Source organism: Euprymna scolopes, chromosome 32 (genome assembly GCF_053919585.1).
Source record: "Euprymna scolopes isolate OS-2025 chromosome 32, ASM5391958v1, whole genome shotgun sequence".
NCBI lineage: Eukaryota > Metazoa > Mollusca > Cephalopoda > Sepiida > Sepiolidae > Euprymna > Euprymna scolopes.
In genome coordinates, this window is record NC_136513.1 from 31,098,756 (window position 1) to 31,118,755 (window position 20,000).

Consider the following 20,000-nt stretch of genomic DNA (forward strand, 5'->3'; position numbering starts at 1 on the left):
AATTATGCTCATCAGTGAGACACATCCCAACTCGGGATTTGAAAGCACAATTCCTTCATGTAAGGCGAGCAATTCCCTACTTTAGCAAACGCACTATACACAAGACAATCTATTAAATAACAGAAATTAAGCAACTCCCAGCGAACAACAACTATGTAATTGTATCTACTTCGTTTCAAACAAGGAACTTTGTCAGTCAAATAACTAGAGCCCATCTGATTGCTTTACAAATAGGTTTAATAGACTCGTTAGCATGATGTCATTCAAGTCGTTAACTAAGCGAGTAATTAATAATAGAATCGTGAGAGATTGCAATTATTCACACAGTTAAGTAACGTCGCAGCTCTGAAGAACTATGAAAGTCAACGAGTTTTGGACATCTGGTTTGTTGGCTTTCATAGAAGTGGTAAGCTGCGACGTTGATTGACTTTGGAAATAATTATACATATATATATATATATATAAGTAGGTTGTAGTTTGCTTGAAGCATTGTTGAAGAAAATTATAAGGTAAAATTAAAAGCCAAGAACAATGCGAGATTTTTTTTTATATAGAGTAAAATTAAATGCAAACAAAAGAAATAAAGTTCTTTTTTTTGTTGTTTGTTTTGTCTTTTTCACACAAATTTTAACTCTAAACAACAGTAATTTTTTCCTGTTGTATTCAATGGTGATATAAATCTCAATATATTTCAGACTTATTAGTCCATTTTCAAGTCTAATAAGTCTGAAATATATTGAGATTGATATCACCATTGAATACAACAGGAAAAAAAAATTATTGTTGTTTAGAGTTAAAATTTGTGTGAAAAAGAAAAAACAAACAACAAAAAAAAGAACTTTATTTCTTTTGTTTGCATTTAATTTTACTCTATATAAAAAAAAATCTCGCATTGTTCTTGGCTTTTAATTTTACCTTATAATATATATATATATATATGTGTGTGTGTGTATATATATATATATATATATATATATGTGTGTGTGTGTGTGTGTGTATATATATATATATATATATATATATATATATATATATATATATATATGCATTTATTATAGAGGTCTTTGTCTGGTGTAAAATAGATAGTTTGTCTGAATCGCAAGTTCATTAAGCTTGCTCTATTTATTTTCTTATTTTTGCAAAAGTTCAAGAATTTTCCTTAAAACATTGACATGTAGAAAAAGCTAAAACTTTTACCACTAATTGCTTTCACTTGAAATTCTTGGAATTAAACTCTAACAAATATATTTAGAGACGCGTTCGTTTAAAGATTTGCATATCGATGTGTGTGTAAATTGGCATGCTTATGAATTCGAATATAAACAAACAACTCTCTCACATACACACACAACTATATATATATATATATATATATATATATATACAATGGGTGCTCTAGAAGTAAAGCCTCAATTTTACTTTTACAGTAGGACCCCGGGATACGGCATTAAATATTAGTAACAGAATACAGTATAGTATTTAATACACGTGTATGTAATAAACACCAATGTAAATCACACCGAAATACGGGGAAAATTACATAACCATAATAAAATACTCCATAGAAAGTAAAAGTGATTAAAATAATATTTAACAAATACGTGTTTCCATAGACAATACAATTTACGTTGAAACCTACCTGCATAATATGTTGGTGTTTTAACTTTTTTGGAAGCGTTTGGTCCGTTCTAAAAATAAGGTGTCGCTATAAGTCACAGCTTAGAAGCCTAGGTAATCGGTCAAGAATATAAAATTTAATCGAATCCTTAACATGAATAAAAAATGCATATATATATATATGTATATATATATATAACTACTTCATTTACTCACATAAAATTAATATACGAAAGTATTGATTTATGCGTAAGCTTTAAGTATTTACTTCAAAAGTGATCAATACGTAGGTAGAGCTAGTTAGTAAGTTATAAAATGTATATGGCGATTAAGCTACACTGAAAATTCCGCGTTTATTCCACTTAGAATTCTTCAGGCTTATGCGCAAATTCCGTGGTTGTTTGTCGTTTTTACATGCTCCTCTTCTCTTGAAATGTTAGTTTGCCAATCAGCTTTCTAGTATCCACCCTATCAGCCAATGAGAATGCATTTATCGCACAAAGGCTTATTTGACCTTCCGTAGGGACTTGTACGACCCATGTAGATTATGCCTTCATGAAAAAATTGCTATCCTGTACTTTAAAGAACCCCAACATCTATTAAACTGTAGAAAGGAAATAGCAAACAACTGTGTTCACAAGATAAAATTTACTCTAGAATAGCGATACAAAATAGTTTCAAAACTAACAAAACAATAGAAAATAAACAAATAAATAAATGAAATAAACATGAATATACATAAACGATCACACATATATGTATGTATATATATGTATATATATATGCGTATGCACATATATGTGTGTACACAAACATATATATATATATATATATATATATATAAACTAACATAAAAACACTAACCTAGATTTAAAAAGACCAATAAGCTAAATTCCGGCTAAATAGAGCACACACAAATGAACAGGTCAACCAGAGGTCAAATAGGTTTTTGTTCGATAAATGCATTCTCATTGGCTGATAGGAAGGGCGGAGTGGATACTAGTAAGCTGATTGGCTAACTAAAATTTCAATAGAAGAGGAGCATATAAAAACGACAAACAACCACAGATTCCTCGATGCGGAGACTTTCCCAGACATGAGCAAGATCCTTAATAAAGGCTGTTGATATATAATAAACATGTTGTGTCTTAGAAACGGGAACGATTTAATTCCCAGGTTTAACTACAGCCGTCGTGAGGTGCACCGATCGAATAAAGGAGTGAAATTACGTGTCTTAAGATACTCTTATAGACTGTATGTATGTGATACGCACACACATGATTGTATACACAGACGTGCACAGTCAAATACAGACGACCAACGGCCATGTTATACTTATATACATACCATATGAATTATAGAGACCCGGTATGCAACACTTTCTATTGAAACTGTGACTGGACATATTCGTATTTCTCTTTTATAGAGACGTCATTTTAGATGTATAGTTTAATTTTCTAACGCATGCTAATCTCGATTCTTTTATATTTTTAGAATCGCTTCTCGGGTTTATAACCCTTTGGCAAGTTTCTGTATAGTAAGATGAGATTCGTTTTCGAGTACTCCTGATACTCTCTAATTCCAGCGTTTTTTGTTTTGTGTTTGCTGACACTAGTTGTTGCGAAAATGATGTGCAAACAATAATTTGCTAACCTGAAGTCGATTGCTTAAGCCGATGCGAACGGTAACATAATCGTCGTCTCGCATAGCCCAATTAAACCATCGTCATCTCTTATGAATCAGATCTACTTGAACTGAAAAATCTGAAAATGAATTAACGGTTTCAACGAACTCCGGAGTCGTGGTCTTTTTACACAGAATGTAGTCTACTAATCTACTTTTTTAGGCATTTCCTAGATTTAATAAAAGCAAACAAATCATTTTCGCATCGGAACAATTTTGGCAATTTACGTTGAAAAGGTATTTCTACCTTATACAGATTACGACAAATATTTCGTCTTAATAAAAAAGTAGTAAACCATTTCGAAAACGATGTGCTTCTGTCCATATTAAGTTTGTTGGTTGGCATTACTACTTGTTGTTGAATAAACTATTTTTGCAATTCTTGTTGCATTTCCTCTTTTTTATTTCTGTCTCCGTAAGACTTTCTGCTGTTGCACTCCAGTCATAAATTATATTGTATTTACAGTTCTTATTGCTGTGCCATTTATTGTTTCTTGAGTTCTTAAAACATACTGACAATTATCTCTTTAAATCGTCGAGCTTGTAATCTTTTTCAAAAGTGAAATGTACTTAGTCGAGTGTAAAAAATACTGCAATATTACTAATCGCAGTTTCCCCTGGACGTTGAAAAATGTAAGTTTATTGCTGCGATAAAATTATTATTGAAAAAAAAAACGTGCTTACCTTAAGTTTTAAATGGAAACAACTTCAAGTACATTTTGAAATACTTTTTCGATGTCCAACAAAATAACTGTTTTTATTTCGGCCTTAATAAAAAGAAAAAATTATGGCATTTCCATAAACTGATATTTTGGGTGTGTATATTTCTCAGTAGCTGAAACTTTCTGTTGGTGGAACTTTTTCATTTATTTGCCGCAAAGTACTTGTGAGTATAATTCTTGTGAATTTAGGTGTTTCACGAAAAATATGGATGACTGGGGTATTTAAAATTTAGATTTTCGTATAAATTCTCGAATCCTAGTTTGTCTAGTATGTGTAATTGTTGTGCGTGTTCTCTTTGTGAATTCGAATCTATCGTCCCCAATTAGTTTGACCCCGAAAACAAGGACTAAGTTTAGAAATATAGCATATATTAAAACAAAAAGAGATATACAAGAATCAGTAATCGCAGCACATCCCAGTAATATGTCGTATTACGAACTACACAAACCAAACAAACAGTCCACCTCTGTGTCTATTTCTACAGTTCTAAAAAGTTCATACCTAGAGCAAGGATAAGTCCCCGTAATATATTAGTAGAACACCAGTGGACGGGAAAAGTAAATTTACAGCGAATAGAGGTTGTTCTTCTCCTCCTCCTCCTCCTCCTCCTCCTCCGCCGCCGCCATCACCACCTACACCAACAACAATAATAATAATAATAATAATACAAGAATATAAAAATAGACACGATCAAGTTGGGAAGACACTGGGAATTATGCAGACAATTGCATATTGAACACCTCAGACAAATGGTACAACACAAAACGGCAACGGTACTTGAAAATGAAAATCAGAAAATTCTATAGGACATGGATATACAAACGGATAAACTCATCAAGCAAGATGTCATAGTAGTTAACAAAAAGGAAAATTCCTGTCAGGATTTTACCGTTCAGAATACTACAGCGTGAAATCAAGGAGACAAAACGTGGAGCACATACACGGAACAGAGAAATGGTAGACGAAGAAAGTCAACTATAACATCATAATTAGTATGAGCTCTAGTAACAATACCGAAAATGGTTGCACAGAGAATAAAAGGGATTGGAATCAGAGGAACGGGTGACAAGATACAACTGATAACGACTTAAATGTTAAGGAAACCCCTTGAATGTGGAGACTAACACACAGTGGCTACAAGCACACACTTGATAAAAGGAAACTGCAACAGATGTAAAACAGAGAAACATCACATGAAATCATGAAAACTGAAACTCTAATAATAGTAATAATTATATTTTGTGTAGGTGCTTTCGAGAGTTTACTATTGGTTCTTACTAAACAGATTCTTGATAATTGTCATAATAATGTTAATATATATATATATATATATATATATATATATATAATGTTAATAACACAATACCACGGAGCTGCTTCCAAACTGAATAAAACACTGACATTTTCAAGTCCACTGTAAACACATTCGTATTGAGTCGTCTTCTTAAATAATTAATTTTCACACAATGTCCACCATAACTGATCATCACACTGTTGTCTCACCTTAATTATGTTCTTTGGACCCCGGGACTTGATAAACGATGGCGTTACAATAAAAAGTGGTTATATTAATAATAATAATAATAATAATAATAATAATAAGAAGAAGAAGAAGAAGAAGAAGAAGAAGAAGAATAGCAGAAAACAGAACACGATGAGATACATGCATACTGGTTCAAAAAATTCACAACACTGCACGAAAAACTAGACCTAATCATAAGAAGATGTATACAAGAAAAAACGTATTAGATTGGATGAGAAAAGGCAAAACCACACTGATACAGAAGAACACAGAAAACTAAACCACCTACAGTCACTATAATTGTACAATTGTATTTTAACCGCATGGGTTCCTGAGTTCCGCTTACTTTTTTCTTTCGTGTGTCGCTATAAACAGGTGCCACACCAAATGAGGGTCAAATAGGATGGAAAGATAGAGAAGAGAAATGACTAACCAGACCTCTGCTAGATACGTGCAAAGAGGGCCGAGGTCGGTTTCTTACGGGAATGACCGCATGAATGTTGGCACCATCCTAGTTGAATGTTTTTCTTTGGAACGAAATGGACGAGACCTTAAGTAAAGCTGTGGGTCCGTATCGTTTAGTCCGACCTTCTGCCACTGCAAAGCTGGGTAGTCTGATCACCCACACCTCTTAAAATTTCCTTTGCTTCGATTTATTTTGAATACAAATCTACTAATTTCAAATACACATTTCTAGGGGATGGTAGTGTTCTATTTTTTATCACATGTTAATCAAATCATCAGACATAACACCCTCTATTGTTCTATAATGAAACCATGCTGCCATGTATTACGTTTGGATGGGAGTAGTGTATGTTCTTTGGAGAGTTTAGTGTTGGTTATTACTAAAGAAATTCTTGATACCTGCCATAATAATAATAATGTTAATAATAAAGTTAATGATGACCATCGCTATTTTGATAGCAGGTGCTCGAATGGGCTTCACTACATGGTCTACTCACAATACAGCAGTCCTGGCAAACACTCTCCTATCAGCAATTCTCCTGTCAGCAATTTTCCTTAATCTCGATCTGGGCTTAAAGCTAAACAAGACTCACATGAGAAAAGAATTTTCCCAGAACTGCTCGTCCGTGGACCACAATACCACGGGACTGCTTCTAAGCTGAATGAAACATTGTCGTTTTTAAGTCCAATGTAAACACATTCTTATTGAGTCGTCCTCTTAAATAATTAATTCTCACACAATGTCCACCATAACTTATCATCAGGGTGTTGTCTCACCTTAACCCTTATCTGTGAGTTGACACCAGGCCTTGGTAAACGATGACGTTACAATAAAAAGTTGTTATAATAATAATAATAATAATAATAATAATAATAATAATAATAATAATAGGAGAGCACAGGACACCACGGGATACATGCATACTGGTTCCAAAAAATGCACAGCATTACACGAAAGACTAACCCACCCCATGAAAAGATGTATACAGGAAACAAACGTGCCAGATTGGATGACAAAAGGCAAAACCACACTGATACACTGATAAAGAAGGACACAAGAACAGAACAACCGCCAGCAATTATAGACCTATCACGCGTCTACCTACTATGTGGAAAATATTTACAACACATCTGAGGGAACAAATGTATCACTCCGTGAATAATCGGGGACTTCTCCCAGAGGAACAGAAAAGATGCCAGAAAGGAAAGAGAGGAACACATGATCTGCTATAAATAGATCAAAAGGTTCTAAAGTTGATAAGAAAAATAGTGGGGCAGATTGGTTAAACAATCTTTCAATTGGTGCCTGTATCACTTAGTGAAATTTTCTAATAGAATATTGAGATAACCTGCCTCACTAGAAGGAGAAAAATATTCATGGCATAGATCGACTGCAAAAAGGTGTACGACAGGATCCCACAAACCTGGATAATAAATGCTTAAAAATTTATAAAATGCCAAGCAGGATCATCAACGTGATAGACAATGTAATGAGAACACTGAATCTGGAATAACAGAAATTAGCATACAAATAGGAATCTTCCCTATTACCATCAATGTTCATCATAGCCATGGTGCCCCTGAACAACATACTGAGAAAGTGCCAAGCTGGATACAAGTTCGCTAATAGATAGAAAAACATAAACTACCTAATGTACATGGACGATTGACACCTATTGCAAGGATCAAAAAGGAACAAGAGACACTAATAAACACTACCAGGATCTTCAGCCAGGGTATCCACATGGAGATTGGTATGGAAAAGTGCGCACTACTAGTTATAAAAAAGGGAAACAGAAGGCATGGAGCTACCCCCCCATAAAAAACGGAGCTGAGGACCCTAGAGGAACAGTATGCCTATAAATATTTAGGAGTTCTGGAAGCAGACACCATCAAATACACAGAAGTGAAAGGGAGAATTTGAAAGGAATATCTCAGGAGAACAAGAAAACTTCTAGAAACTAGATTATATAGCAGAAACCTAAGAAAATGTATAAATACAGGGAGATATCAAGAATAAGATACTCAGGGCCGTTCATAGGGTGAACCAAAGAAGAACTGAGATAGCTCGATCAGAAAACCAGGAATCTCATGAGCATTCACAATGCACTACACCCAAAGGATGATGTTGATCGAAAAGCAAATGAGCCAGAAGAGAACTTGTTTGTATAGAAAATGTGTGTATAACAACAAAAAGAAACAGAATTAGAAAAATACATAACGCAAAACATGGAAATGATAATCGTGCCAGCGAGAGCTACTGAGAACATCGACAAAACAGAAAACAGAGATGAAGGAGAAAAAAAGGGAGAAGAAAAACAACTACATGAAAGATTCATAATGATGAAAAAGGATGAGGAAAACACTTGCACATGGATGGGGAAAAGATACATAAGTCGAGAAACTGAATCCATAATAACCGCAGCAGAGAATAACTGGATGAGAACTAACAACATCAATACAAAGATCGATAAAATACAGGACAACATTAATTGCAGAATCCATGGACAAAGAGGAAATGATACACCATATAGTAGGTGACTGCAGTCAACTGGCCCAAAAGGAATTCAAGAATAGACACGACCAAGAGGGAAATGCAATACACTGTGAATTATGCAAACGACTGCATCTCGAACGCACAGACATGTGGTACAAGCTTAACTGGCAACAGTACTTGAAAACGAGAATCATAAGAGTCAAATTTGATGTCCTAATAATTATCAAGAAAGAAAAGTATTGACAAATCTTAGACTTTGCTGTTCCAGCTGACCACAGGTGAATATCAAAGAAAAGGAGAAACGGATCTAATACACAGAGCTAGGCAGAGAACTAAAAGAGATATGGAAGATGAGGAAAATCAAAATAATACCTATAATAGTAGGAGCACTAGGAACAATCCAGAAAAAAATGTAAAAAAAAAAAATGGGAGAAATTGGAATGAGAGGTATGACTGGAAAAATACAATGAACAACAATAATGAAAACAGCTGAAATATTAAGGAAAACCCTTGAATGTGTGGACGAACACGTATGAAACACGAGTGCATGCCAGAAAACTGCTGCATACACAAAACATGAAGTACTACATGGAACAAAGAACATTGAAACTGCATACCTATAAGTTCTTTAACTCAACTCCATCTCCCATTACCGCCTTACAGCTCCCCCAAAGAGTGAGACCGAATAGCCAAGTAGAGTCAAGAAAGGAGAGACCGAGAAGTGAGCACTGACCAGACCTCCGCTGTACAAGTGCAAAGAGAACTCGGGTCTTGGGGAAGCTTATTTCCACTCAAATTCCAGTGAAGATCACTGGCCGCTGCTAACGAGAAATCAATGGCGATAATACAAATTTAATTGCAACTGTTATCGAAAGAGGTAGAGAGTACTGGAAATCTGGGGAGATTTGTTGTCACTCAGATTCCAGGTAACACCAAAGGATGTTTTCAGTGAGATCTTTGATGACTTGTGTGAATGATCTTTGTGAGCCAATAAAATATATATAAATGCACTAAGGATTGTTTATAACGAGTAAAAAAATTGTTTGGGTGAATGAATAACGCATAGAGGCATATGTCGGAAAGTTGAAATAGAAACTATTCATTTCAACATGCCGAAATAATTTTTACCTTTTCGTCTGCATACATAAAATTAATTAATTCTTTCAAGTTGTTTAAAATTGAATAATTCTTACATATCTCTCGGGAGTTATATCGGTAGGAGACGCGGTGGAGCTATACATATTTGGTTTACATTTTTTTTTATTACACAGTGATCGCCACTTATCAAGGCCCGGAAGCTACTCAGGGATAAGGGTTAGCTGATGGTACCCAAGTCATGATTTCTAACATTTGAAATTACTACTTTATGTTAGGCACACTATTTAATTCTATAAAGAATCGGCTCTATAATGATATATATGAAATCTGCATAAATTTCAATATATTTAACTTTTAATGACATGGTTGAACTAATTTGCTCAGACGTAAATAAATGAATGTAACGACATAAATATAGCGGGAATTGATTCAAACACGCTTTGTACGCATTAGTTTAGTATCGGAATAGATGCCAGATACCTACAGATTGCAACTTCCATTACTTACATCACTATGCGGCCGTCTTTATCAGAAAACAGAGGATTTCGTTTGTCATAAACAAACCTTTTTCCAGGACTATAGATAATAATCGAAGCAAGTTTATGAAATGCAAGAATTCTTAGTGGTAGTTTCACTATTGCATTTCATAATTAATCGAGTTTTGAGACAATCATAGTAGCATAACTCTTTAAACACACGCAAATTAAAGATAACTATTATTTTAATAATTTACACTGAAATTCAGATCATAAAAAGGTTAAACAAAAAAAAATTACAATAAATACTTTATAATCAGCTACATCATAATTCAGATCATAAACGTTTAAAACAACTAAAATTTACAATAAATATTTTATAATCAGCTACATCATCATTCAGATCATAAACGTTTAAAACAACTAAAATTTACAATAAATATTTTATAATCAGCTACATCATAATTCAGATCCTAAACGTTTAAAACAACTAAAATTTACAATAAATATTTTATCATCAGCTACATCATAATTCAGATAATTAACTTTTAATCTAACTAAAATTTACAATAAATATTTTATAATCAGCTACATCATAATTCAGATCATAAACGTTTAAAATAACAAACATTTACAATAAATATTTTATAATCAGCAACATCATAATTCAGATCATAAACGTTTAAAATAACAAAAAATGTACAATAAATATTATATAATCAGCTACATCATAATTCAGATCATAAACGTTTAAAATAACTAAAATTTACAATAAATATTTTATAATCAGCTACATCATAATTCAGATCATACACGTTTAAAATAACTAAAATTTACAATAAATATTTTATAATCAGCTACATCATAATTCAGATAATAAACTTTTAAACTAACTAAAATTTACAATAAATATTTTATAATCAGCTACATCATAATTCAGATCATAAACGTTTAAAATAACTAAAATTTACAATAAATATTTTATAATCAGCTACATCATAATTCAGATAATACACTTTTAAACTAACTAAAATTTACAATAAATATTTTATAATCAGCTACATCATAATTCAGATCATAAACGTTAAAAATAAAAAACATTTACAATAAATATAATATTATCAGCTACATCATAATTCAGATCATAAACGTTTAAAATAACTAAAATTTACAATAAATATTTTATAATCAGCTACATCATAATTCAGATAATAAACTTTTAAACTAACTAAAACTCACAATAAATATTTTATAATCAGCAACATCATAATTCAGATCATAAACGTTTAAAATAAGTATAATTTACAATAAATATTTTATAATCAGCTACATGATAATTCAGATCATACACGTTTAAAATAACTAAAATTTACAATAAATATTTTATAATCAGCTACATCATAATTCAGATAATAAACTTTTAAACTAACTAAAATTTACAATAAATATTTTATAATCAGCTACATCATAATTCAGATCATAAACGTTTAAAACAACTAAAATTTACAATAAATATTTTATAATCAGCTAGATCATAGTTCAGATAATACACGTTTAAAATAACTAAAATTTACAATAAATATTTTATAATCAGCTAAATCATAATTCAGATCATGAACGTTTAAAATAACTAAAATGTACATTAAATATTTTATAATCAGCTACATCATAATTCAGATCATAAACATTTAAAATAACTAAAATTTACAATAAATATTTTATAATCAGCTATATCATAATTCAGATCATAAACGTTTAAAATAACTAAAATGTACAATAAATATTTTATAATCAGCTACATCATAATTCAGATCATAAACTTTTTAAATAACTAAAATGTACAATAAATATTTTATAATCAACTACATCATAATTCAGATCATAAACGTTTAAAACAACTAAAATTTACAATAAATCCTTTATAATCAGCTTCATCATAATTCAGAATATAAACTTTTAAAATAACAAAAATGTACAATAAATATTGTATAATCAGCTACATCATAATTCACATCATAAACGTTTGAAATAACAAAAATGTACAATAAATATTTTATAATCAGCTACATCATATTTTAAAAGTTTATGATCTGAACTAACTAAAATTTAAATGAATATTTTTTTTATATTCTACATCATAATTCGGATCATAAAGGGTTAATCGTGTATTTAATTATCCCTACTAGTGATATTAGTAATATTAATAATGATGCTGATCATCATTTTAATAAAAATGAATGCTGATTATGATCATCTTCATCATTTATTTTATTTTGCACCATCGTCATTTAAATACAAGAAAGAGATCTTGTCATACGTGATTAGTAAGCCTCGTGATCTCTTGAACACCTTTCAAGAAGAACGTGAATTATCTAACGCGAGTAACCATCACAATAAAATATAAAATAAAATGAAATGATTTTTTTTCAAAATAAAACGACAAAAAAGCTAAACGATCACGTGTTTACTTAAAATAAAAACACATCTAGTCTAATTTCAGTTGTTGGGTCTGTAGCTGGATAATCACTCCCGATTAGGGCTTCGTTGACGTCACGTTCCATACGAAAGGGTGAGATGGCCAGCACTTGAGAAAACATTGCAATGAAAACAAAATAAAAAAACACACACATGAAAACAAAGATAAATAGGACCAGAGGTGATACCGTGTAGCGCCCAAACCTAGAGCATTTTAAAAACAGCTTCCACTCAAGTCATTTAGTGAAGGCTCGAGCAACGGTGCGAATAAGGACCCTATCAATCGTTAGGCTTATGATAATTACGAGAACGGCCATAACTGTAAAAACAACAAGCGAAACAATATAGCAATAATGATAACTGTTACCTTGATATTTACATAGACACGGTGGAAACTTCTTCTAAACTGCCATTATGAACGGGACATTATCTTGATTGCACCTTTAACTGCACTCTTTCTACATTCTTTCTCTCTCTCTCTCACTCTCTCTCTCACTCTCTCTTTCTCTCACTCTCTCTCTCTCTCTCTCTGTCTATCTATCCCTTTCGCCCCATCTCTATCTCTCTCTTCATTTGTACACAATAGTTCATCACCTGGCGTATACTTTTTGTTTTTCGCTAATATAATCGTCGTTGGCCGAAACTGTTTTTTTTTTGGGGGGGGGGCAATAATATCAAATACTAGCTGAACCTCTGGTAATTCCACAATGGACTCATTCATATGTAATATATTGATGGTGCCATTCTGTGAATATTCATCGTAAATTGAGACGACCTGATATTATTGTACGTCTTATGTTTAAACTGCAAAATTATTCATCTAAGGTAGCAGAGACGCCTACGTTATGTATATATATATATATATATATATATATATATATATATATATATATATATATATATATATATATATATAACTTGAGTTCCTTCAACTATGGTCGAAATCGAAACCAAAACTTATGAAGAAAATATATATTTATAATTTGAGTTTCTTGAGCTATAATCGAAACGGACACCAAAACATATGCATCATTCTTGGTAAAACTATATGTTACAAGAAATGGGAAGTCATAGCAATTAAACAACAGTCACTCGAAAGAAAAAGAACATGAAAGTGTGATGCAGAAAATAACACACACTTTATTGTATTAATATTTAATTTAAAGAATTGTGTCTAGTTAATATTTTTTAAACACAATACATATCGATAAAAAACATTTAATGCCTTGAGGAAGGAACTAGAATTACTTGAATTACGGGGGGAAATTAGATTCCTGGAAGTTAAATGCCTAATACACAATATTTCAACGTGTCTAATATATCTCTGTAAACAGATTTCCAATCATAACCTGGTATTATAACACACTTAGCTGGACACTCCACAGACTAGATGAATATTTGTTCTGAAATCCAATAAGGCCAAGTGATTATAAAAAAGATATAATATTATACAACTGGTAAAAAAGTGAAACGAAAATTAACTTCTTTACCAACTCAAAGTTTAAAAGATAAAAGTAACACTAAGGGAATAATCGAATATATATCTGTTACATTTGTTCAGTAACCATTTAGACAAATTACACATTATATTATTTTAACATGTTTCAAAGATAAAAGTAAAAGCAAGTCTGTTTAAATCCAACTTTCAGTGAACATATACAACATAATTAATAAGAATTTCGCTTAGACAACAGGTAAAGTAAAATCTATAAATATAAAAGCGAAAATGTGTTTATGTATGTTCGCTTTTTGTGTATGTCCAAGACATACTTTTTTCCAAGAAGCAATCGGTCGACATACTTCTTCTTAAAACTTTTTATATCACGACTATATGATAATATCTACGAGTTAACAACCAAAGTCGCCTGTCTATTTAATTTCTCTGACTTTCAAAAGATAAATATTCAAGATTTTTCGATCGCCGCATGTGCATTAAGATGTTCTTATATAAAAAGAAGCGAACAGACTCGCAGTAAATAAAACACTGTCTCGCACTCAAAGTTGACGTCATTGACTCGTCAAAAACTGGCACCTGCCAAGTCGCACTTTTTTTTCACGCTTTATTATTTTCGAACTGCACGTCAAGGCTTCGTTTTTTTTTTTTGGAACAACCAATGATTTTTGGTTTCATTTACCCAAAAACACACACGCCTACAAACACCCCGGCAACGCCGGGTGTCCCCCGCTAGTAATTAATAAGAAGAAAGTTTATCTTGCTTTTGCGTTTTCTTAATCCTTTTCATCCACTTTTCTCCTCCTCATATTTTTTTACAACTTCTTCGTCTTCTTCTTTTTTATCTTTCTCTTTCTTTATCTACTTCTTTTCCTTCAACTTTTCTAACTCTTTTCTCTTTCTCTTTTCTTTTTTCTTTATACTTATCGTCTGCTTTCTACATGCCCTCCACTTCTCTTTTATATTTCTTCTTTCTTGTTTTTCTTTTTCCGCATTCTCCATTAAATTTTCTTCTTGTTCTTCATCTCTTTCTCCTTTGCCCCCTTTCCTCTTTGCTTCTACATCTTTTTTTCTACTTCTACTTCTACCACTTCTTTTCTATTTTTATTCTTGTTTTTTCTTCTTTGTTTCATAATCATGTTTAGTTTTCTTCCCTTTCCTTTCTTTAGATCCTCTAGCTTTCATACATCTTCCACCATTTTTCTTTAAATTTAAAGGATATTCTTCTTTTTTTATTATGATCTTCATTTCTTTCTGCCATCAACTTTTTATTTTTTGTTCTCGGCTTCCCCCTGCCTTACGATGATCACTGCAACTATCGACACCACAAAAAAACGCGAGGCACAATTTAGCTTTCAACTCATTGTTTATAATTCATTACTTCCCTGTTCTTATTTGCAAGGCCACTTCAGAATAGGGTTCGACTTTTTTTGTTTTGTTTTCATTTCTATTTTTCTAATATTTCTTGATCGTATTTTCATTTCAGTCTTTCTTCATTATTTCGTTTTCAGTGTTTGTCTCTTTTTTCTTTTTTAGTTGCTGATTTCAATTTCTAGCATCGAAACAACGGAAGGATGGAAACATTACAGCAATTTACTCGGACAGTTTTTATTTATGGTTTTATTTTATTTATTTATTATTGTGAATACGAATGTTAGATTATTATTTTTTTCTTTAAAGGGCCTCAGTTTTTAGATATTTTCACGTGGCAGTTAGGAGTAATTCGTGTAAAACAAAGTGAATTATCCAAAAACATATATATCAAAAACAAAAACGAAAAAAACAAACAACGAATAATCAGTCATATAAAAACGTGATGTAATGAAATCAAATAAAGCAAATATTTCTTCCGACATTTCAAGCTTCTACTTTCACTTTCACTTTCATTTATTTAGCCATGTAAAATAAGAAAGAAGAGGAAAACACATAAAACAAAAAAACGTTGTTAATTGTTGCGATTTACGTAAGTTTTAAAAATGCGTTGGTAATTTTCACGTTAAAGGTCGTTTACATCTTGCGAAAATCTACGAGTGTATGAATCGGCGTTCGTGCGCGCAAACACTTGAATACAAAAAAGTTTTTTTATGTGTATTTATTAACTAACAATGTCACTTTGCGTTATCCAGGGTAAAACAAATGACACGATGTCGCTTGCAACTATTAAATACTACCACATGATTAGTTAACGATATTTTATGTTATAAACTGACATTTTTGGAGGGGAGTCAGACTATCTACCGAAGCATTTATTAAGTAGGGGTAATGAAAGTAGAAACCAATTAACAACACTGCTGAAAAGCATTAGGTTTCGAAGAGGTAGAAGAACACATGGACCTGTAATTAGAGACTTTCCTTAGTAAGAACATATGATCACATTAATTATAGCTTTTCATTATTACATCGACAAATAAACTTGCGTATAGCAATATATAAATGTGTATTGCCAATAATGTCACACACATACACACACACGCACACACATATATATACACCAAGTTAAAGGTATTACAACGAGGTTATATAGAGTGCTCAATATAAGAAGAGTAAAATAAAACATTACATAGTCGCAAAACTGAACATGTTCAGGACGAATTAGTTTATTAAAAAAACCAAAAGGTCCTCGGAAGGCTACAGAAAAAAAGAGTTTATCTGATATTCAAAGCAGCTGCTTCTTAAACGAAAGAAGTTAAATATATATATATATATATATATATATATATATATATATATATATGTATGTATGTATATTTTGATATACAAAACTAAAATATGAATTGCTAACTTGAAGAGAGAGAGAGGGTTGATATTAAGTGTCAATTAATAGAAAGCGATATTGGGAAGGGGATGCCAAGATTTGAGAAGTGCAGAAATAGATAAAAAAGGTAAGTGACAGCTTAAAAGAAGAAGAAAATGAGAAAGACGACAAAAAAGAAAAGAAACAGAAAAAGGAAAGAGTAAAAAGAAGAGAACCGAGAGACGGAAGAAAGATAGCAGGGGAAAGTATAGTTGTATTACATTAATATAAGAAAAGGGGAGGGGTGAAAACAATACGCCAAGTTCAGGAGCGCTTTAAATAACATGTCAATAAATAAAGACGACCTAATATATATATATATATATATATATATATATATATATATATATATATATATATATATATATATATCAGTGGCGACTCTAGCCTATTATTGCTTGTCGTGCCGCCCTCCCTGCCCTTTGTCAACTTTAGTTCCCAATCCGTGGTCCGTGGACCCAAATAAGTAATCATAGTTGCTATTTCGTGATTCTCCATTGCATAGCACAGATTGACTAACGTACCTTGCATGGTGTTTGTTTTTGTTTTTTTGTGAACAATCAAGATACTATATAATTTGTGGTCTTGTTGATACAGTAGATAAGATATTTTTTCCCTTTCAAAAGTATAGAAGAAAAGAGATATTCATTACTATGAGTAGAAAAATATGTTTATTAGAGTAAAGAAATTGATGACAATGACAACTAACCAGGTTAGCAATAGATACAAACAATTTGTAAATAAAGTCCGTGGTAAAATTGAATGTAGTGAAGCGACTGAAATATTTTGGCAACTGAAGTAATGTTCTCCAAAAACGGCGATTAAATTTTCCCATAGAATAAAAGGTAATATTGATGAATAAAGTTGGGTTTAAATAGCTGTGAAATGATGGATGCAGCAAGAAAAGTCACATACAGGGTTTTTATGAAAAAAAATTACAAAGTATTTACGTATCACTACGGAATTCTACGAAGGTTTATTGGATTGACGGGTTTCTTAGTATTAATATAAAATGACTTAAAACCCGTATTTTTCGTAGGTTTCTATGATTCAAAATTCACGGAAAAAAAATTCCTCAAAAAAACAAATTCACTCTTATTAAACACCTGTTCTTTTATTAATTAATGAAACAATAACTTCATCACTTATATTTATTTGCAATCTGATATACACGCGTGGTTATGTTTACACATAACTATTCGTGCTACTACATATTGCAACAGTAGTAGTAATCGTTCCTCATGTGTTTATGTGTATGTATGTGTCTAGAGATCTTTCTTTACTCCCTCTCTCTCTCTCGGTCCCTCATCCTCTTCCTAAAACAGACATCAGCAGGCTCGATCGTGCTAAATATTTTAAGCACTATAAGTGGGCTTCACTTTGCGGGTGATTACAGAAAAATCTGGATTTCTCTAACATAATGATTATTACGAGTAAAGGTTTGGCTTGGCACGAATTACGGACGTTCAACGTCATAGCCGCTGTTATGGAGTTTTCAATGAATCTGGCGGTGGCCGGACAAAGACAACCCGTTCAAAACAGCATCCTTGTATTATTCCCAGATATATTTATGAATTTTTTGCTACTTAGTTATCGAAACTTGAATAGATATGTAATTTGATTGAGATCAGACTAAGTATGTTTGCGTGAAATTAATGGATGCTTTTTTAATCCATTTTGAATAACATTAACCGAATTATTGGTCGTGCCGGGCACGGGTGGCACTAGTCCCATCTCCGCCTCTGATAAGTCTGATGAACCCTAGCCTGGATGAAACGCGGAATATTCAGTGTAGATTAATTTCCATATATATTTTATAACTTACTGTATATATATATATATATATATATATATATATATATATATATACATATATGTACATATATATACATATATACATATATATATACACATATATGCATATATACATATATATACATATATATATATTCATATATATGTATGTATGTATATATATATATGTGTGTGTGTGTGTGTGTGTATTTTTAGGCAGCATTTTCTCATTTAGACAAATATTATTGAATAGCACGGAATTATTCTGTTTTACAATTTTCCTTTTTATCTTCTCCAATCTCCGAATAGTCCTTTTTGTGTTCTTCTCGAAATTGTAAATGTTGGATCCATAATCGGGGGCGCTTTCGACAGAAGTACTTCTATCATCCTCAGCCATATTGTAGAAATAAATGTAGGGATTGTTTGTTTTATTTACTTATATATATATTTCCTAGTCACGTGGTAATTTGTTACAAGTTAAGTGGGCGATTTTTTTTTTGCATATATTAAACAGATTTATATATTCTAACACATATATGCATTATTAAACATTTATCCCAATCATTTCAAAATGTTCCGGCTGCACTCATAATTAATATTATTTATTTGAGGCTTCTTTGTTTTAATATACAATGCTTCGAGTATTCTTAGCCTATTTACATTTCTCTCACTCTGCAATACTCTTGTATTTTCTACCATAATTCTTCAAAAGTCCGAATGTTGTCAGCCATGTCCCTTCAAATGTTGTGATATGGAGCTAGAGTCAGAGAGGTGGAGGGTCAATCTTCGCGACAATGTGTTAGTTGTTGAACCAATATACCTACTAATATTGGAGATACACTCTCCTATTAAGCAGCTAAATTTTTAAACTACATTGGTCCTTTCTAACAGGACATTTGTTTGCGAAATGTTGTTTTTCATTACAAGGCTTGTTGTCTGTATTTTTTTATAATATATAATAAATTTTATGTTTTTATTATTTTTGGGAGCCACATATCTACGGATTATGTTTATAAGAATATTCTCATCGATTTTTAAGTTTTTGTGTAACTGGTTACGATAATATATATTAACAGGTTGATAATTTTCTTGAATATTACTAATCTTATTCAAATTTCTTTTAGCTAATTTTATTTCTTGATCTACATGAGAGTTAGGGAATTGATTATGTACTAACACTTGTTTTATATATTTTAATTCATTAAAGAATATTTTTTGCTAGAGGAAATCACCTTTGCGCGGTGTAGAAGATTCCTTATCATATTCGTTTTATAGCGGAATGGACATTCACTTTTAAAATTTAAAATATAGGAATTAATGGATGTAGGTTTTTTAAAAACGGAAGTGATAAATGATTTATGATTTAATTCATAAAAAAGGACTATTCGGAGATTGGAAAAGAT